Raw genomic sequence first — 22,796 nt, 5'->3', positions numbered from 1 at the left:
GTGAGGGAAAGAGACAGACACCTGCAGCCCTGCTTCACCACTTGTAAAGCAGGTGGGGGCCAGGGGCTTGAACCTGGGTCCTTACGCACTGCAATGTGTGCGCTTAACTGGGTGCGCCACCACCTGGCCCCAGGTCAGGTCCTCTTCTATCATCATCCCCCAAGACCCCAGAACCTGTCTATACTGTCCCTTTCCCTTTTTTCTCCAGAGTCCTTCCTTGCTTTGGTGAATACACCAAAATATACTAATTCTAAGTATCATACTATATCTACCTTTAAGTCCTTGATTTTGAACTTCAATCTTTTAAGACTGAATTAGTGGAATTAGTGGGAGGCAGGCAGTGGCTCACCAGGTTGAGTGCACATGTTATCATGCACAAAGACCTATGTTCAAACCCCTACCCCCACTAGTAGGGGGGAATTTTGTGAGTGGTGAAGCAGTCTTGCAGGTCTCTCTCCCTTTCCTCTCAACTTCTCTCTGTCCTGTCAAATGTAGGAAGAGAAAAATGAAAAACAAGTAAAAAAAAAATATGGCTGCTTGTGAGCTATGGATTTGTATTGTAGGCACCAAGCCCAAGCGATAACCCTGGTGGAAATAGAATAGAATATAAATAGAAATAGGTGGAATCAGAAGTCTGAGTTGCTTTATCTGTTCTTTTAGAATATTTTGAGGACTCATTACATTTAAGCATTATGAAAATAAAGTGGTGAAAAATTTCTGTATTTAAGTAGAACATGTTGTTTCTAAGTTGACTTTATATATAGAAGCTGTGGGAGTATTCATATGGGGAAGATCTCATCATGTTTTATAAGATGAATTTTTCTAAGTCCATTAATGTCTAGACTGAGTGCAAGTAGTCTAGTGTTCACAACTATGCTCTGGCCTTCCTCCTGGATATCAAAAATTTCCAGCTGTTTTTGTAATTAATTATGAAAATATGATCAAGTTTTGCATAATAGAATGTGAAGAGAAAAAAAAGAATGTGAATAGAAGTGATGTGCACCTGCTCATAAAGTTTTCTTCTCTTCTATCCTTATTATATTTTTCCACCTGCTGAGAGAGCTGATAGAAAAGAGGTGCATGAGATGCAAAAAGTTGGTGTGACTATCCCTGGAGATTTTAAAGTGGGTACACTTTAAAACACTAGACTTGCATGCTTAAAGTCCAGAGTTTGTTACTCAGCCTTGCATATACCAGATTAATGCTTTGGTTTTCTATCTCATAATCAAGCAAGCAAACAAACAAATAACTCTTCTGAAAATTGGCATGAGGGAGTCGGGCAGTAGTGCAGTGGGTTAAGCATATGTGGCACGAAGAGCAAGGACCGGTTTAAGGACCCCGGTTTGAGCCCCTGGCTCCTCATCTGCAGGGAAGTTACTTCACAGGTGGTGAACCAGGTCTGTAGGTATCTGTCTTTCCTCCTCTCTGTCTTCCCCTCCTCTCTCCATTTCTCTGTCATATCTAATGACAACATCAATAACAACAACTAAAATAACTACAACAACAATAAAAAACAAGGGCAATCCAAGGGAAAATAAATAAATATAAAAAAATTTAAAAAAAGAAAATTGGCATGAATAATTATATATAAGGGGGGACAGTAGTTAAACTTGTATCCCAGAAATGAGTTTAGATTTACAAAGCACAGTCATGTTACATTGGTTCATTTTGTCATTTCTCTTACAATATTCATGAGAATATAGGACTAGTGGTATTATGCCCATTTTTACTAAATTAATTTTAAATTGATGTCAGTTTGGAAAGATAGGACTAACAAAACGAATCTTATTTTTTCGGTTGAGGAAAAGATGCTCTATAATTATAAATCAAGACTTTCCCCCCCTAAAAATGGTTTCATATTCCTTTGCTTAAAACCTTTTCTCACTGTACCTTCCCTTTTCCTTGCTTTAATCAGTATGTGAGTCTGAAGTGAGGAAGGACATAAGAAAGGTCAGTCCTCACAGAGAGCATGACCCCTCCTTGGATATGACTCTAAGATATAACTGTGCTGGGACTACTTCAAGTTCAGCAGAAAAAAAGTCACTGATTTGGAGGTAGTAATGTTGTCATGAATGGCTTAGAAAGGAAGAGAGGATTGGGTCAGGAAGAAAAAGGGAGCAGTTATGTATAAATGTAGACAGATAGTTGAAGAGATGATGGTTGGCCCATTTCCACAACCTTAAGAGAGCTGTGGTGTCTTTCAGAGTGGAGACTAAAGATTCAGAACTTTGTTGGTGGGAATGGAATGGACTTATATCCCTGTTGATATGTAATTTTGTAAATCAATATTAAATCACTAATAAAAGATTAAAAAAAGAAAGAAAAGTCTACAATATAGTTTCTTTCCCCACACCCCACTTAGATTGCTATATTTATTTGAGTGTCCAGATTCTTTAGATATAACTTCTGAGAGTGGACACTTTCTTCCTCCATTAGAGCAAACAATCTATCATCCTTAGAATATAATTTTTGTATAGCTATTGTTATTTTTAATTTATTATTATTTTTAGTATATTTATTTATTGCATAGAGATAGCCAGAAATTGAGAGGAAAGGGGGTGATAGAGAAGGAGAGATACAGAAAGACAGCTGCAACACTGCTTTACTATTCACAAAGTCTTACCCCTTCAGGTGGGGACCAGGGGCTATATATAGCTATTTTTTTATTTTTAATTTCAGAGCTTTTATTGATGTGATTTTGTCTTTTACCCTTTCTTACAAACTGAGAATATTTTCATATAGCCTACCAGGATTTTAAAAAAATATTTATTTACTTATTTATTCCCTTTTATTGCCCTTGTTGTTTTATTGTTGTAGTTATTATTGTTGGATAGGACAAAGAGAAATGGAGAGAGGAGGGGAAGACAGAGAGGGGAGAGAAAGATAGACACCTGTAGACCTGCTCTACCACTTGTGAAGTGACTCCTCTACAGGTAGGGAGTTGGTTCTTGAGTGTTGTTGTTGTGGTCAGGTGTCGGGCTGCACCACGGAGAAGAGAGAGGAAGTCCACAGCAAGTGGGGTACACAAATCTTTATTATAGGATGGGGGGGTGGCTCAGGCCACGTGGAGTCAGCCGACAATGGCCGTCCCCACTACCTGACCACGGGGCGAGAGAAGGGAGAGAGATCTGAGAGAGAGCCGAAGGAGCCGAGAGAGAGAGAGAGAGAGAGGAGCTGAGAGCCCAGAAAGAGCGAGTGGGGGGTGAGGGGGCTTTTATTGGGCAACAACCAGGGGTGACGTGTGGGGCCAGGATTGGTTGAAGGGGGCACTGCTAGGATTTCACAGGGTGTGGAAAACCTGGGGGTGGAGACTGCATCAGAATAATTCCTCAGCGTCATCTCCTCCTTTCCCTTTATATCTAAATGGACACAGTAAAGAAAAATGGAATAGAGCAGGCTTAAATGTTATTAAAGAGTGCCGTGCTCAGGTGGGAAGATGTAGGACTTTCTGTGGAGGAGGGAAGGCTTAAATGGCTGCCAACCTTGTGAGATTTATGCTTCCTCCTGTGCTCAACCCCTCTTTAGAGAGAGAGACTTACCTGGAGGGACTCATCTCATATGTTTAAGCGCAGCCTGCTCAACCATCTCTTCACAATATCTCTACATCTTTTCTATCTTTCTACCTAGTAATAGCATAAGATGGTTCAAAGTCTGTAAAAGACTATCATGGAGCAGAAACCTTTTGGGCATAAACCTAAATGATATAACAAAACAGGAAGGGACAAGTAGGGGAGTAGTAAAAGCCAGTGTGAAGTGAAGGGAAGGATTGGTGTGTAAAGGAATGTTACCTGCGTGGGGGGGGGGAGGGGCAAGGGTACATAATGAGGGGGAGGTGGGAGGGCATGACCCACCAAACAGAGGGGCTATTTGGCATTGTATAGTCCTCAAGGCAACAGTCTGTAAAGTCTATGAACTACTCAGGATCAGTCTATGAAAAACCAGCAGCGTGAAAGGAAATAAGCTGCTTTAAAATTGTGTAAAATGTCTATAGGGTATGCCAGCAAGTCCGATACAAGTCTCAGTCCAAAGTAGATGGCTAGGGGAAGAATTGGCAGGGGATGAGATGCTGCATGAGGGAGGTTAGCCACTGGAATTCTGCTTTTCTGTAGATAGCCAGCTGGAACCGTCAACATGTGACAGGCAAGTCAGAAGCAGGAACAGCAAGCAGGCATTGAGAAAGTTCTGTCCTTGGAGTCTGTGTATCAGGTTCTTCAGATCGCGTTAAGTGACATCTAGGGTTTTGGGAGGTGTGCCACTGTAGTCGTGCCGTCTAGTGGGTGACGTCAGGGTGTGCAGGGGTTCAGATGTTTTTTCCGGGATTCCTGTGACAGAAACACAAACAATCTGCTTCTCGTGGTTAATTCGAACTTGTAACAAGTTATAGGTTTGTTATAGTTGATACCTCGATGATTATAATTGGTTTAAATCTCTTTATGATTTTATTTAAAGGTCTTCTAATGTGACCTCCTGTAGCAGTCTCTACTGCAGGGTCTTGAGACCAATTTTAGCTAAAATATGTATTTTAAACAGACTCAAATTGCTTAGAGAGTTAACACGTTTTCGTGACAATGATTTTAACGTTTACAGTGCCAGATTGATGCCAGATCTGTTGTGGATTAATTTCCACAAGATAGTTTACAGGGCACCTTTGGGGGCCCTCCAAGGGTGTCCTGTATATAAAATTTATATATTTTAATTTTGGGAATGTATAGTCACGTTAAACATTTAGACTTTTACCTTAAATAATTAGTTACCTTAGCAAATTAAATTTTACCTTGTCTGGTAATAATGTAGCTGTAGAGTTACACTTTTGAGTGTTACCAAACTTGAGACATACCCATAAACATTTAGTTATAACACACTGGAGGAAAAAGAACATTTGTTATAAAAACATATCATTTTAAAAACAAATTTATATCTGTCATTAGTCACACAGTTTAAGACTAAACACTTACATATATACCAAAAACTATATATAAAAATCAAAAGAGGGAGAAAACAAAATTTTGGAATGTTTCTGGACGTCTCCAGAAACTTTGGCTGCGTCCAGCATTTTTATATAAAGCCAATTACCTTTTAGAGTACTCCGAGCAGATGGGTCATGCAAAAAAAATTTTTTTGTTATTCAACACACTCACTCACAAAACACAACTGGCCAGTTATAACATAAGACATTCAGGGAAAGGGTAGGAGAGAGGTCTCTGTGAGCCAGATTTTGTAGGTACTGCCATGTTGTATTACGGGTCCTGGGATGTATCCTGCATCTGGTCCTCTTGTAGTATTTATTGTTCTTCAGGGATAACAGCGCCACCCTGCAGGTATTGTCGGACATGGCGGGCAGGAACCCAGACAGGTTTAGAGAAATTTTGAGGGAAAACGCATGCGAAACCCCTTCCCATGGTCAATAGTGGGTCAGGCCCTTTCCAAGTTTTATCGAGTGGGTCTCTCCATTTGACCTTAATGGATGGGAGGGTAGATGGTGTTTGCCAGTGAAGAATGATAGGAGGTAGGTCCGAGTTATTGTAAATATTAAAGAGATTTAACGTAGTTAAGGCTTTTGCTAGCTGGATATTTGGGGGGTACATTCCTCCTTTAATTTTATTTAATTGAGCCTTAAGGGTTTGATGGGCCCTCTTGACAATACCTTGTCCCTGTGGATTATAGGGAATGCCTGTGATATGAGTACTGTTCCAGAGGGAACAAAAATCTTTAAATTGTTTGCTGATAAACGCCAGTCCACGGTCAGTTTTCAGTTGAAGAGGTAAGCCTATCACAGCAAAACAGGAGAGCATATGGCTTTTAAGCTTTTTATAGCTTTCTCCTGTCTGAGCTGTAGCCCACATAAATTTAGAAAAGGTATCAATTGAGACAAACACATATTTTTGTTTGCCAAAGTTTGGTATGTGGGTGACATCAATTTGCCAAATAGCATTAGCTTTTAAACCTTGGGGGTTAACCCCAAGGGTCTGGATAGCAGGTGTCTTTATGAGACTTGCACAAGAAGAGCATGTAGTGAGGATATGTTTTAACTGTGGTACAGGAACATCAGGAAATCGAGCTCGAAGGCCTTTAAGATTAACATGGGTTAGAGAATGAAAATTAGCAGGATCAGAGACAGAAACTGGGAAAGTTCCTGTGGAGGCAAGTCGGTCAACTGCGGCATTCCCTTCGGACAGGGAACCAGGAAGAGGGCTGTGGGAACGAAGGTGTTGAATATACAGTGGTTGGGTTCGAGAACAGAGCTTCTGCCTGCTGAGCTCCAGATTCATAAGTTCCTGCTCCAAACAAAGCATCAAAATTCCATTCTACCTGTTTGTTACTATTTTCCTGTGATTGTCTAGAGCACTCATCGTGGAAGCACGCTTTCCACTGAAGATAGAGTGGGTCTGGGAGTGCAGCATGAGCCAGGTCTTTCCAGTTCTGGGGGGTGTTAAGATGCTGGTAAAAACTCCTTAAAATGGACTTAGTCCATGGAGCATGAAATCGGTCCTCCCTGACCACTTGTCTGAGTTGTCTGAGCTCTTTAGTGGTGTATGGCTGCCAGAGTGAGGGTTTTGTTTAGAGGGGGCCACGTTTACCGGGAAGGTGTGGATTTGGTTCGATGGTGCGGGAGAGGGAGCTACAGAAGTGGAAGGTGCTGTGGAAACTGCTGTAGTGGCCTCAGGGGAAACTGAACACATATCTACAGGGACGGAGCTCTCGGGGCAGACTGCACATAGTTTAAGGTCCTTAAATGCTGAAAAAATATCCTTTAACTCTTGTATCTCAGCCACTAGGTCTCTTAATGATGACGTATCAGCAGGGGGAGGATTTAGGGAAGCAGGGGCTGGAACCACGGCGTCAACAGAAGGCGGGCTTGAGAGCTGGATACCGGAACCACGGGGTCAACAGAATCAGCTGGGGGCGGGGTCAAAGGAGGAGCCCCTGAACACGTGTGTGTGTCAGTGGGAACAGGAGCTTTGGGTCTAACTGCTGATCGCTTAGGGTGTCTAAATCTTAAGCACATATGATTTAACTCATGTATCTCCGCCTCAAGGTTGCGTATCCTCAAGGCAGAGCACGTTGTACATATCTTGTAAGTCGCGATTATAGCTATGAGAACTCATGGTGTAGCGAAAAATAAACCATCTCTGAGAGCGCGAATGTGTCCCAGGAGAGAAGGAGATAATGACTGGGACACCTCATAAAATGAAAAATTTCCCATGGTGGAGGGAAACGTGGGGCCACAGAGGTGGGCGGATGCCACTTACCTGTGTCTGGGCGGCTTTCGGGGACCTCAGGCTGGGCCACCAAGCGGGGCATGGGTACGGAACACGATGGGTGCCAGATGTTGTTGTTGTGGTCAGGTGTCAGGCTGTACCGTGGAGAAGAGGAGGTCCACAGCAAGTGGGGTACACAAATCTTTATTATAGGATGGGGGGGTGGCTCAGGCCACGTGGAGTCAGCCGACAATGGCCGTCCCCACTACCTGACCACGGGGTGAGAGAAGGGAGAGAGATCTGAGAGAGAGCCGAAGGAGCCGAGAGAGAGAGGGGAGCCGAGAGCCCAGAGAGAGTGAGGGGGGTGGTGAGGGGGCTTTTATTGGGCGACAATAAAAGGGTGAGGGGTGACGTGTGGGGCCAGGATTGGTTGAAGGGGGCACTGCTAGGATTTCGCAGGGTGTGGTAAGACCTGGGGGTGGAGACTGCATCAGAATAATTCCTCAGCATCACTTGAGCTTTGTGCCACCTGCACTTAACCCGCTGTGCTACCGCCCAACTCCCAGCCTACCAGAATTTTACCTACTTACCTATTCTTCCCACCCAATGAATTTTTTAAATTCACTTTTACAATTTTATTGCTCAACATTTATTTCTTTTCTTTTTAAAGTATTTATTTATTCCCTTCTGTTGCCCTTGTTTTATTATTATAATTATTATTGTTGTTATTGATGGCGTTGTTGGATAGGACAAAGAGAAATGGAGAGAGGAGGGGAAGACAGAGAGGGGGAGAGAAAGAGAGACACCTGCAGACCTGCTTCACCGCTTGAGGGGTGAAGCTTCCCCTGCAGGTGGGGAGCTGGAGCTCCAATCAGGATCCTTAAGCCGGTCCTTTTGCTTTGAGCCACCTGCTCTTAACCCGCTGCACTACTGCCTGACTCCCTGCTCAACATTTATTTCATAGAATAGAGAGAAATTGAGAGGGGAAGGATATATACGGAGGGAGAGAGGAAAAGAGACATCTGTGGCACTGCTTCACTGGTTGTGAAGCTTCCCTCCTGCAGGTGGGGACGGAGGCTTTGAGCCCAGGTTCCTGTGGATTGTAATGTATTTACTCAACCAGGCACACTATCACCAAACCTCCCTTTAATTCATTTTAACTTCATTATTTTTTTGTTTACAATTCATATACTTATCATTTCCCTAGACATAAGGCACATAAAGATAAATAGCATACGATATCCAGTGTTAAGTGGACATATCTTAGAGAAACATTTAAAAATATTGGGTTGTTGGAAAAATAATGACATTTTTATATAGAAAAAAATATATCATGACTTCTCTGAAAGCCTAATATTTAAATCCAGTTGGCATTAGCATTTCTTTGAGCTTACTACAAATATGTTGAATACTTTAATATGGGCACTGTAGTATGATTGAATACAGTATTTATGTGAGAATTAGGATGATTGAGTAGAGTAGCACATGGAACTCATTAGCACAGGAGAACTGTTTAAGAAATTACTTCCTGAAACTTGTTAATAGAAATTCTACTCATTGTGTTACTTTTGCCTTTATGCTTGCTAAGAAATTCTACTCGTTGTTACTTTTGTCTCTATGCTTGCTAAGTATATGTTTGTTATTTATCTGCCAGGTACATTCCTTTTGACTAAAAGTACTGTGAGCCCTGTTTGTTAGGCTATAGTCCTCATTACAAAATCCCACTCTAAGGCAAAGTCTGGATATGTCAGAGATTTTACTAGTTCACAGGCAGTATAGTGTTAATAAACACATTGTAGTTATCCAGAACTCTGATGTCTGGCTTTTGTCCTAAGGGTTTGGAGATTGTGCATAGGATAAGTGGAATAAATTCACAATCAAAGGAATGTGCCTTACATAATGACACTCAGACAATGACAATTTTAAACACCCCTACCTACTTTTCTATGTTTTCCACTACCATGAAAATATGTTCTGACCTTTTGATACTTATGGTTAACCATCTGTTATTTGTGCTTTGACATTTACCCCTGATATATGTTTTACTTAAAAAAATCTTTGATCTTCCTCATTCCTTTGTGATGTAATCCATAAGTTTATCAATAAATATTCTTTTTTAAAAATCAAGATGCTTTCTTTTTTTTAAAATTTTTAAAATCTTTATTTGTTGGATAGAGACAGTCAGAAATTGAGAAGGAAGGGGGTAATAGAAAGGGAGAGAGACAGTGAGACACCTGCAGCACTGCTTCACCACTTGTGAAACTTTCCCTCTGCAGATGGGGACCAGGGGCTCCAACCTGGGTTCTTGTGCACTGTAACATGTGTGCTCAAACAGATGTGCCACCACCTGGTCAATCAATACATTTTCTAGGAGTATTTATTGACTGCAGTTCACACTTGCCATTGCCCCAGCTAGGGATGCCTTATGTGTGTCTTTCCAGATCTATTCAGATCATGGACTTATAACTGAAGTGAATTTCTCTTAGCCATGAGATGTGTCAATTCTCAGGGTCCTGGCAGCTGGCAAAGGTTTCTCCAACTGTGTAATAGCCATAGAGAACTGAGAATGAAAGAATGAATTCTGCTATGACTTCTTTAGTGCTATGAGAGTAGGTGAGTATGTGTTGTGCATCAAATCTATTTTGATGAAGACTCTTTAGGTATTTAGTTATAGAAAAGTGAAATTCAAATTAGTTTGAGCTAAGTGAAATTTATTAGCTCCTGTGTCTGAAAAATCCAGGTCATAAATCTGTGCATTAGTAGGATAAAATACAAATTTTCTAGTCTCAGAGGTGGGAATTAGAGCATTTTTTTCATTCTAGATAAGTGGGACATAATACATAGAAATAAAATCACTTAATATAACTGAAAATAAGCTTCCTTGTGTTTTAAAGATTTAACAACCACATGTGTTTCTTGGACACAGAGGGAAATAAAATTAAGCATTCCAGATAAGAGGGCAGTTAAAGGTCGATACGTTTTCATTAGTATTGCCAAGCAGATGTCTGGACAGTCTATGAACCTCAATGTTAAAAAAAAGTTCATTATTTCACTGCAAATATGAAAAGACCTATTAGTGACTTACAGCAGATAACATATTAGAAGGACAGATTGGTCTGTGTCTTTCTATTTTGGGTTTTTCAGAGGAGATGCCTCCCCCCTTTTTTATGGAATCACCTATATGTGATTTTTTTTGGTAAGTTCAAATAAAATATTCGGTCAAGACATTTAATCAAAGGAACTGAATGCATTTTTTTTTTAAGTTTTAAAATTTTTTTTATATTTATTTATTTTCCCTTTTGTTGCCCTTGTTGTTTTTTATTGTTGTTATAGTTATTGTTGTTGTTGTTATTGTTAGATAGGACAGAGAGAAATGGAGAGAGGAGGGGAAGTCAGAGAGGGGGAGAGAAAGACAGACACCTGCAGACCTGCTTCACTGCCTGTGGAGCGACTTCCCTGCAGGTGGGGAGCCAGGGCTCGAACCGGGACCCTTATGCTGGTCCTTGCGCTTTGCGCCATGTGCGCTTAACCCGCTGTGCTACCTACCGCCCGACTCCCTGCAATTTTTTACAAATCGTTTATATACCTAAAATATATACTCAACACACTATTATATATATATATATAAATTAAAATTGTGATACTGTTGTCAAGTGGCATGAACTAGCATTATATCAATGAGCAAAAGCATTGGTAAAGTTATAGGACCAGCTAAGGTAGCAAAAATAATATAATATAATATAATATAATATAATATAATATAATATAATATAATATAATATAATATAATATAATATAATATAATATAATATAATATAATATAATATATAGAAATAAGACAAAAATTTTCCTTATTTTTTTTTAACAAAGAATGTAGAGGGCCTTGGGAACTTGCATCAAGATAATATTCACTCTTGGCTAGATCCAGGTATCAAGCAAAGTGTCATTCTGTCTTTATCCTTATTTCTTGGTCATGTTTTCTTCTGTTTTTTTTTTTTTAAATTAGGTAGGTCCTTTGTTGAATGTGCCAAAACTGCTGCTAGTAGTATTGTGTTATATTTCATCTCTCATTAGCCCACAGAAAAAGAAATTCATTTTTCTCAACAACTGAAATGAATGTTATACAGTTGTTATTGTGACAATGTAAGGCATAAACCTATCCTGAAAAACCACACCAACTGATTTGCTAATCACTTGGCCAGCCAAATCACATGCCAACCAAGCCATATGAACTAAAACCGCCAAGAATTGTTGCATTAATTTTTACAGTGTTATGTAGTAGGTACCCTATTTCAGGATTGTGAGAGGGACACACTATGTCTACTTTACCGCCTATTTCATCACTTAAATTTCTTTTTTTTGTCCATTCTTCTAACTAAGACATCACCACTCTGGTCTGAAGTTTTCAGATGAAGAAAGAACCAGAGTAATATATATATGGAGAGAGAGAGAGAGAGAGAGACGGTGTTTTGCAGTGGAAACTAAGCTTGAACCTGGGTGACTCATATGACAAAGATAGCATACTAGTTTAGTGATCTCTTCTGCAAATCCTCATCCTTCTTTCTAATACCTTTTCTCATTTGTTCATTCATTCATTCATTCATTCAGTCACTCTTCATCATCGTCTTCTTTTTATTTGTTAAGAATTAAAAAAAAGCAAGTCATGGCTACTAAAGTCACACAGGCATGTCTATAGAGGAATAAGGAAAAAAAAGGTAGTTTCTGGTATCTCTGAAGCAGGAGTTTATCATGATCTTTTGTCTAAAGCAATGATATCAACATTACCCCAAAGATTTCCAGTCTTTATCTCCCAATTAAAATTTTTCTTCTTAAAGAGAGCACTAGGTAAGTTCTACTTGGATCAAATATAAACTTCTGAGTCATTCAGCTGATGCCTGTACACTGAACCATGAAATATAACATGAAGAAATACCATGACACGTCTTTAAAGGTGAGAAAATGTTAATGGCAATTGACTTTTCTATATTCTATAGGCAATAAAAACAAATTCAGTGTTTTAACTGCATTCTCTGTACAATATCATGCTTATGACACTCACAGTTCTGGATTAGAAGTTTCACACTAGGAAAATCCTGTCAAGACATTTCCCTGGCCCAACTTTTTTTTTTTTTTAATTTTTTTATTTAAGAAAGGATTAATGAACAAAAACATAAGGTAGGAGGGGTACAACTCCACACAATTCCCACCACCCAATCTCCATAACCCACCCCCTCCCATGATAGCTTTCCCATTCTCTAGCCCTCTGGGAGCATGGACCCAGGGTCGTTGAGGGTTGCAGAAGGTAGAAGGTCTGGCTTCTGTAATTGCTTCCCCACTGAACATGGGCGTTGACTGGTCGGTCCATACTCCCAGTCTGCCTTTCTCTTTCCCTAGTAAGGTGTGTCTCTGGGGAAGCAGAGCTCCAGGACACATTGGTGGGGTCTTCAATCCAGGGAAGCCTGGCCAGCATCCTGGTGGCATCTGGAACCTGGTGATTGAAAAGAGAGTTAACATACGAAGCCAAACAATTTGTTGAGCAATCATGGATCCCAAGCTTGGAATAGTGGAGAGGAAGTGTTAGGGAGGTACTCACTGCAAACTCTAGTGTACTTCTGCTTTCAGGTATATATTTTGCAGTAGTTTATGGATACGTGTGAACATAAGCTCTCTCTCACAGAAACTGGTGTATATCTAGGTTATGGGACTTTGTTAGAAAGTGAACTACCTGAGATGAAATTAGAGTGTACTATAAAAGGAAAGGTCTCACCCGAGTACTGAAGCCGAAGGGTTGTCACTCCACATGTGAAGTCTCTGGACACAGTCTGAGGTGAAGCATGTTGAGGTGGCAATCGTTGCATTGGTTAGGTTGTGATCGGCGGATGCAATATTATTTGGTTTGGATTGGGAGATGCATATGGGAAAGTGGGCCCTGTCCAAGGGTTCCAGGACTGGGGGAAGTAGGGGCTCTATAGTGGAGATGTGAGGTTTCTGCTGTCTTAGGGTTCAAAAAGACAATCGATAGTTAATGTTCTCATCACATTATTTGTTAATTGGGTTAACTTTGAAAAGTCCTTTTGTTAGGGTTTGCTGTACAGTATCCAGTATCTTGTATATAGCTGTGCTATTGGATGCTTCTAATCTACTTGGTCTAGGCTTTTGAGAGAGTCCGCATATCAAATACACAGCCTATATATTAAAAAGATTCAGTTTGTGTTTTCAGAAACTTTGAGACATACAACTAATTTTCCCCCTCTCATATTAATTAACTACTGATTTATATGTCTACATTTTGCTAGGAGTGTACATAAACACCATTCCCACCACCAAAAGACTGTGACTCATCCCTCCCACCCACTCCTACCCCCCACTGGCCCAGGAAGCTGCATGTCTACCCCTCACCACAGGGTTTTTACTTTGGTGCCCTACTTACAATTTGATCGGGTCCTGCTTTTAGTTTCTCTTTCAGATCTTCTTACTCAACTTCTGTTGATGAGTGGGATCATCACATACTCATCTTTATCTTTCTGACTTAGTTCACTTAACATAATTCCTTCTAGCTCTGTCCAAGATGGGTCAGAGAAGGTGGGTTCATTGTTCTTGATAGCTGCATAGGCCCAACTTTTAATATTGAAACAGGGAAACACCAAAGCACCACTCTATAATTCATGGAGTTCCCTTAGTGCTGAATGTGGTGCTCCCACCTGGTGCTTGGGATAGAACCTAGGGGCTCATGTATGGCTTACCATATTCTTTACTCATCTCCTGGGCCTTAAGTATGATGTCTGCATTTTTACATTTTGTGTGTGTTTCATTTCATGTTTTGTGTTTTACATCTCTGTGTTGTACTTCTTTGTGCTCACTTGTTCAAGTTTTAGTAAAGTCACATTGAATACATTCCTGGTCTGTTTGATAAAGAGCAGTGTCATCAGGGAATGCATATGGTTGTCATTGGGATTAAAAGGGTGGTATATTCATTAAAGTAAGACATCCCCCTTCACACTGATAATTCTTTTCTTGTAAGGTTTTGAGTTTAGTTTATATTTAGAAATGATTATTTTATCTCAACACTCCTACACAGACATTCGGACATGTATGATTTTGAAATCCCAAGCTGTTTCTCCTCACAATATGGACTAGCCAGAAGATTTCACAGTAAGCAAAAATGTGGCAAAGCTAAATGGAAAAATATCTGGTGATGGCACAGTTCTGGTAGGAGTGATAGGTCTCCTGTTGCTCATTTTGGATTCCAGATTTTTGACCATCTGTTGCTTTTGACTCAGACTAGGTGATTTTCTAAACACTTCTTGAAAGTTTATTTATACTTATCTATATTTCTATAGATACACATACATATACACACACGTGACAAGGCAATTTAGCTAGCAATATTATATTTTAGAATAATATATAAAATGAGTTATTCTACATAATATCATTCTGTATGTATATTTTATATATTCTAATATTGTGTGATTCTAAGTTTAAGATTCTAAGTGGAGCACTGCTGTTTTAAGAATTTCCTTCCAATTTCAGTATGTGTTACAAAAGCTCATGTAAGTCTACAGGTGATGACATGGGAGGAAGAAAACTGACCAGGAGGGATGCTTTAGATTCTATACAACTCTATTATCTGACCCTCTCAAAGGAGAACAGAATTGCACTCATCAGATGACTTTTCCTATTATAGCAAAGGGAAGTTAACAGAATAACAGTGGAATCAGCACTTAACTAATCATTGAACTCTGAGGTAGATATTTTAATGATTGTTTTTAAGGTAAGGCTTAGATTCAAATTTCAGTCTGATCTGTAACTGAATCTAAATTTTTTTCTAGCTCTGAATATTTTTTACTTCTTTTTTAAAAAATTTTATTTATAAAAAGGAAACACTGACAAAAATCATAGGTTAAGAGGGGTACAACTCCACACAATTCCCACCACCAGAACTACATATCTCATCCCTTCCCCTGATAGTTTCCCTATTCTTTATCCCTCTGGGAGTATGGACCCAGGGTTATTATGGGGTGCAGAAGGTGGAAGGTCTGGCTTCTGTAATTGCTTCCCCACTGAACATAGGTGTTGGCAGGTTGATCTAGCTCTGAATTTTTAAAGGCCCAAGATGTTCTTTTGAGTAAATCCCAGCTTTCTTTTTCTCCTGATGCCTCATAGCTGCACCAGAAAGGTTTTTTTTTTTTTTTTTTTTTTTTCCTTTTTGACACAGAAACCTTGTGTATGAGAATGTGGGACAGTACAAATCTATTAAATGATTCTCTTAAAGAGAGACCAGGGAGCAAGAAGAGGGTCTGCTTACAGGAAAAAATACAAGGAAATCTGCTGTGGGTGAAAGATCAAGAACAAGTTGTAGATAAAGCTCCAAAGGATTGGGAATGGAGCAAAGCTGAATCTTTCCTTTTCCGTTCTGTAATCTAGGAATTCACGAGCTTGTACCTGTGTGACAAGCTGTGTCTTTTCGCATGAACCATCATGAGAATAAAACACCTAACAAGAGTTATGACTAGCCATGACATATAAAAGAAGGAGAAGATATTTGTTACCGAGAGGAGCTATGATGGCAGGCAGTTAATTTCCTGTATGGTACTGAGAGGCCTTACATGTACCTGGGATCACATTTTTGCTGATAAAGGAAAAGAATTGTTAAGATCTTTTTTTCTCACTTTTCTATGAAGGTGAAATAGTTTCTCTTCATATTAGGAGAAATCTGAAGTAGAAAATGTGGTCAAAGTTTTCTAGATAGGACAATGATGTTGATAGACAGGTGGAGACATCTCATTTAAGGAAAACTTTTGACAAATGGCATCAACTATGGACACTAGGCAGTTGCTTTCTTCTATATAAAACAAAGTGATTAACAGTGTGTGAATTTTAAAGACACAATTTCTCCAATAAGAATACTAAGATATTTGAGCTAAAATATCTAAGAATTGTCAGAGATTTACACATTTCAAATTTCTGGTGCAATCCAAAGGGGGAGAATTGAGAAATTCTAATTGAAATTTATTAATCTCTTCTTATTTAACTGTCAGTCTTACATTTTCATACCACAAATACACACACACATGCACACACAAACACACACACACACACACACACACACACACACACACACACACACAGAATACAGAACTGACATTTCAAAGGTTTATATGGCATCTGTCAACAAGGCACATATGGTAACCCAGGACAACCTCTATTTCACATACTTTATTTATTTTTTTTATTTGAACATTCCAGTTTGTTATTTGATTCTCTTAGGATCTTAAGCAGCCAGTCTAGCATCAGTGCCTTGACCAGAGAGTGGCAAATTATATGAGCTAGCTTGCCAAACTTAGACCATAACCTGCTTCCAGAAAAAGTTGTATGAGATCACAATCACATTCCTTTGCTTGTGTTGTCTATAACTGCTTTTAACACCATAATGACAGCTAGAAAAGCTGAAACTACCACCTAGTTCTTCCTTCCTTCCTATCTATCTATCTATCTATCTATCAATCAATCAATCAATCAATCAATCTATCTATCATCTTGCTCACCTCTGCTTGAGCCTCATTTTGTCTATAGAGTTTTAGAACTGCAAGAAGATATTTTCTCCTTCCTGAATTTTTTAAAAAAATTTATATAAACCTTTCTTCTTTTTTACCCTTTTTTCTCTTCCAGTTTATAACTGGGGTTTAATGCCTGTAAAATGACTCTTCTGTTCCTAATGACCTTTTCCTCCTTCCTTTCTAATAAATGCAGAGAGAAATAAACATGGAGAGAGATGAAAAGAGAGCAAGAGAAATAGACAACTGCAATACTTCTTCACTTTTCTAGAATTGTCCCTTCTGCAGATTGGGACTGAAAGCTTGAACTTGGGTTTTCATGTGGACACTCTACTGATTGCATCACCACTCAGCCTCTAAAAACTTTACTTTTTTTCTTTATTGGGGGAGATTAATGGTTTATAGTTTAAAGTAAAATAGAGTAATTTGTACATGTGTAACATTTCTCAGATTTCCACATAACAATCTAATCCCTCTTAGGTCCTCCTCTGCCATCATGTTCCAGGACCTGAACTCTACCCCCTTCCCAGAGTCTTTTACAAATTGTGCTGCTATAAATATTGGTGTACACATATCTTTTTGGATGAGTGTGATTGAGTTCTTAGGATATATTCCTAGGAGAGGAATTACTGGAAGGTCCATTTATAAGGAAGATCCATTTCTAGCCTTGTGAGAGTTCTCCAGACTGCTCTCCACAGGGGTTGCACCAGTTTACATTCCCACCAGCAGTGCAGGAGGGTTCCTTTGACCCCACAACCTTTCCAGCATTTGTAGCTGACACCTTTTCTGATGCATGATATTTTCACAGGAGTGAAGTGGTTATCTCATTGTTGTCTTTATTTGCATTTCCCTGACAATCAATGACTTGGAGCATTTTTTCATATATTTGTTGGCCTTTTAGATCTCTTCTTCGGTGAATATTCTGTTCATATCCCCTCCCTATTTCTTTTTGTTTCTAAAACTTTACTTTTGAAAAATGAAACAGATATTATTTGAATATTAATCACATCTTTATCTAGCCAGAAATCTGCTTTTTATATTCAAAAGGCCATTATTTCTGATAGACATTTTTCAGTGGTTTCTCCATATTATCATTCAAAAATACTTTTAATAGGTAGGTGTCAAAACCATTTCTTGGCTATTTAGTTAACTTTATAAGTCTTTCTACTCTTCCTAACACCGACAGAAATCTACAATTTTTTTTTCTTTCTAGTGCCTATAAATCTCTGAATTTTTATGCCTCACTGCCTAAACTCACTAACCTCCCTCCCCCATCACATTTCCATGGTTACAGTGCATGGTCCTGACAGAAATATGCAGAGGACACAAAGGCCCTTTTTAGGTTAAGTAGCTCTAACTTTCTTGCCAGTTTTTTTTTGTTGTTGTTGCTGTTGTTGTTGTTGCAAGAGTTAGGACTTCAATAAGGAAATAACATTCTTTAGTAGGTTTGAGTTGAGATCCTGAAACTATAATGTTTCCTCCAGTCTGTTCATAAATCCTGTTAAGCATGCAGCCCTCAGCACAAGTCCCTACTAAATTAAATATCAAGCAGAACTAGGGAAGTTACATTTGATTATTTTATAAGGTTGGAAGAGAGAAAGTGGCACAAGAGTTTGAAACTGTAATTGCTGTTTCTCCCTTGTTACTTCTGCAGTCTCCTGAAGAGTTATAAAAAGTTCCAAGTTCATGCTCTCTTGTCCATTTAAATCTAGTCTTGTCATCAGTTTGGATATCAAGTGCCAACTATACAAATCCTGTGTGTGTGTGAATTCTGTATAGTTTTTCCTTGAATTGTTGTGATTATTCCTTTAAACAAACAAGCAAACAAAAATACCAGTCTTTGGGATACTTAACCATATCATTTGAGGTAATAACAATTCTTATTAAAACCAAGTTATTTGGGAGCTTGGTTTACTTTGAAAATCCCATGGTTAAGATTTACTATACCATACATGACCTCATAATGATTTATGTCATTTAATGCTATTTACAAATAGCATTAAATCTTAGATGCTGACAGGACTGGTTGCTTCTGGTCTACCTGGCCTAAGATTATAGAACATATAATATTTCAAAAAAAAGTTATTATTAGAATTACTTTAACAATTTAAGCCCAGTGTCATAATTCAATCAATTTACAAATATAAAACATTAAGTGCTTAGACTAAAGGAATAATATACTCAGAACTGAAATCTATGCATTTAAAGAACTTGAGTATATGTTAACACCATTCCCGCCACCAAAGGTCTGTGTCTTTGCTACAGTGGAGCTGAAAATCTACTTTTTGTCCTACCCCCAGATTCTTTTACTTTATTGAAATACTCCAGACCAAGTCCAAAATCTGTTTTGTTTCCCTTTCTGTTCCTTCTTAGCTTCTATTTATAAGTGGGATCATCTCATACTCATTTTTCTCTTTCTAGTTTATCTTACTTAACATAATACCTTCAAGCTCCATCCAAGATGGGTCAAAGAAGGAGGATTCATTATTCCTAATAGCTGAATAGCATTTCATTGTGTATATATATATCACATTTTTCTCAAAATTCAGCACTAGCTTATCAGTTTATAAATTTTATCCCAGATATTTCAAGTCTCAATAATTATATAAATTACCACAGAAGGTAAATTCTCCAAATGGTCCCTCCTTCCTAGCAATGAACTAAAAAATGAAAATCATAATATCAAAAAAGAGTTAGAAATGAGTATACTTGACAACATGAGGCACTTGTATTATTTGGACAGTATGCAATGATAAGGCTCTAGTTATTTTCAATTTTTATATTATTAGTGATTTAATATTGATTTACAAACAGCAGTATAACTCCACACTGCTTCTACCACCAGAGTTCTATGTCCCCATTTCCTCCATTGGAAACTGCAGTAGTTCTCCCAAGGTCACAGATATGGGTTGACTATTATAGTAATCCTTTATCACAGTTAATCAGTTCCAGACTCCACTGTGATAAGTGAATTTCCATGAAGTAGGATTCTTTATTTATAAATTGAATATTTTTTGTAGTTTTAGAGCATAGAAAACTTGTTTATGACCTTCTAAATACAGTTTTTAACATTATTAGAGCCCTCTAGACATGAAATAACATCCCCTTAGCTTTGCTTCCATACTGACAGACACACTAGCTATTACATGGATGTTCTTTTCATCTTTACAGATAGACCAAATGGTAGACTTATTCAAGTCATAGTGGCTGGAAACCTCCACAATTTTCTTGCCATCTTTGATCATATTCAAGAGTTTCACTTTCTCCTTGATGGTATCTTCCTCCGGTGCTTAGTTTTATCGTCAGAAGGCTTAAGAAGAAACAGCACACTTAGGAGCCATCGTGGGGCTTAAATAAAAGGTCTCAGAAATTGTAAACACTTACAAGAGCAGATGCTTCTGATACATAGTGAGGTAGAAGCACGTGTGAGAGAAACTCACTCTGATTGGCTTGGTTTCACCACACCCGATTTTAAACACACACAAGGAGTGACCAAGCAGCTGCACCTGGCATTGAAGGATTTGCAGGGGTGCTTGGGTAGGCCTACAGTCCGTACGTACAGTAATTTTAATTGTAATTTAGGGGTGTATAGTTTACTCAGACAACCAAGCATGCACTGTATCATTTTCATTGTCTTGATAAAATTTTTAATGAATATACTTGAAAAAACCTCAATAGAGTTAAGCTGCGAAAGTCAAAGCATACAGTGAAGAGGGACAACTGTACTTCTGCAACTATCTATATTTATATATATTATCCCACTTATTCTATGGTCTTGTCTTCTCTTCCGTTTTTAAGTCATACCTACAACTATTACTACTTCCCAGTGTTCTTCCTATTTTTCCTCTTCTCTCTTAGGGTTCCGGTGGAATTAGGGTTCAGAGCCTTCTACTCATCTTTCCCTAACATTTCTCCCTCTTTGGGAGTATGGACCAAAATTATTTTTAGGGTGTAGAAGGTAGAGTTTCTGGCTTCTGTAATTGCTTCTCTGTTAGAAATGGATGTTGGCATGTTTCTTTCCTTACTGTTTCTTTCCCTACTGGGAATTAGGGCTTTGGAGAGGTGAGGTTTTAGGACACATTCATGAGGTCATTTGCCCAGGGAATTTAGGATGGAATCATAGTAGCACCTGCAATTTGGAGTCTGATAAGCAGTAAGATATAAGATAGGACAAGATTTTTAATGAAAAGGAACCAAAAAGTAGAAAGAGAGTAGTTGGAATTAGAAATGTTAGGGTAGAAAGAAGCTAGGAAGTCTGTGTTAGTATGTTCATAGGGGCCCAGCACTAGTAATTTTTGCTTGAGCTTGATAGTTAATATGGAGGTGGACAAAAATACTATCTGGGAAGATGGTGTCAGATTTGATAATAAAACTAGAGAGCCAGATTAGAGCAGAAAGTAGCTTCCAAACTTGAAGAAATAAAATAAGCAGTTAACTGTTTACTCCACTGATCTCACCAAGGGCCCATCTATATTCACATTTAGCACAGGATAACCTTTGAGTCCCTGCTAGTCTGAATTTGCAGTCCATGGTCACAGTTGGGAACATTCCTAGGCTACATTCATTTCGGGACTTGTCTTCCTCAAATGGCAGAGTAGGATGACCCTTTTGAAGTTGTAGGTAACTTAGTATTTTTTCTTAAAGTTATTTTTAGAAATCCTTTAGCAACATAAGCCAATGTCAGAATTTAGTCAGTTTCCAAATCTGAAACATTAAGTGCTTAGACTAAAAGAATATACTCAGCCCACTGCTAAACTTCGAATAATGACTTGTTCTTTGAAATATTAAATCTCCTAAAATACCCTTGGCATGATAAATGGTACTTCTGTTTGAGAGTTTGTGGGATTATGATCACCTGTGTTTCTTTACAAGGTGGCCTGGTAGGAGGGGGAGCGAAAGAAAAGGTAGCTGCCTTTCCCACCAGACCAGATGAACAGGCCTAGTTTTCAGAGGGGTATTACAGATGACTTTCATGTGCCCAAGGGGATAGCATGGACACATTGACTCATTCAGAGCCAAGGGAAGAAACAGTAAGTAATGAAACTTCCTGACTAGAGCTGCAATTCTATGGGCAATGAGACTCTGACTTTTAATTTTATTAATCTGGGTCTCACCTATGGGCAACTTTACTTCTCCCGGGCCATTTTTCATTCAAATTGAGGGACAGAGCAATTCACACTATGCAGAAAGACAGACACCAGAGCCACACGATGCTGTGACACTGTCATGTGGTGTTAGGGACACAAACCTTACCCCGGGTGGGCCACTCACATGGCAAGGCAGGCACCCTACCCAACGAGTTGCTCCTCTAGTCCCTGATTCTTATTTTTAAAGTCAACTTATGAAAACTTTGATATAGAAAAAAACTTTGATAAGCAAATTTTTTTTAATTGACATGAATCTTGCCTAAATTTCTGCAGGTTGGATATATTGTTCATTAGGGACCTCTATATTAAAAGCATGTAATCCTTTTATAGTTTTTATAGGAAAAAAATTACAACAATGGCACTATAACATTTGACCTTAGTAATAGCACCTGGAGTCACTCACCAATAATATGAGAGAAATTTTTTCAACATATTTAGCTCTACACATTACAACAGTGATTCTGAAATCATAGTCATCTGCACTTTTTAAGAGGTTCTAAAATGACCCATTTAGCTTTGATTAATTAGTTCTTCCTCTGATACAGGGGCTCACATAACTTATTCTTAGTACATTTTATGGGAAAGGCACTAATACAAATCACTAATACTTTTAAATGCATGTTTCAAAAGTGTATAATTTAATATAGTAGAATGGGTGAGATTAAGAGTAAATTTACTTCAGTCTCTTATCATGAAAAAAGTATGTGGAGATGTTGTAACACAGAGGACGTAGATTTGATGGAGTAACATGCTTGGGATTTAAATCATGGGCTGCCATTTTACCTGATATGACATTTGGTGCTTTGTTGCTGTCTGCCCATGAAAACCAGTGATTCTTCAGCACTCTAAATCTACAAACAACTAGAACTCATCATCTTGGGTTCATTTGTAAA

The 22,796-nt window shown here is 38.6% G+C and overlaps 1 pseudogene; it reads right to left on the bottom strand.

Moving 5' to 3' along the window:
* The window catches only part of LOC132541781 (mitochondrial import receptor subunit TOM20 homolog), a 31,539-nt pseudogene extending 10,253 nt beyond the window's left edge, over nucleotides 1–21,286 (bottom strand).
* Nucleotides 21,287–22,796: the final 1,510 nt, after the last annotated feature.

The sequence above is a fragment of the Erinaceus europaeus genome, chromosome 12, assembly GCF_950295315.1.
Source record: "Erinaceus europaeus chromosome 12, mEriEur2.1, whole genome shotgun sequence".
Classification (NCBI taxonomy): Eukaryota; Metazoa; Chordata; class Mammalia; order Eulipotyphla; family Erinaceidae; genus Erinaceus; species Erinaceus europaeus.
Note: the sequence above shows the minus strand (reverse complement) of the source record. Positions and strands in the feature narration are given on the sequence as shown.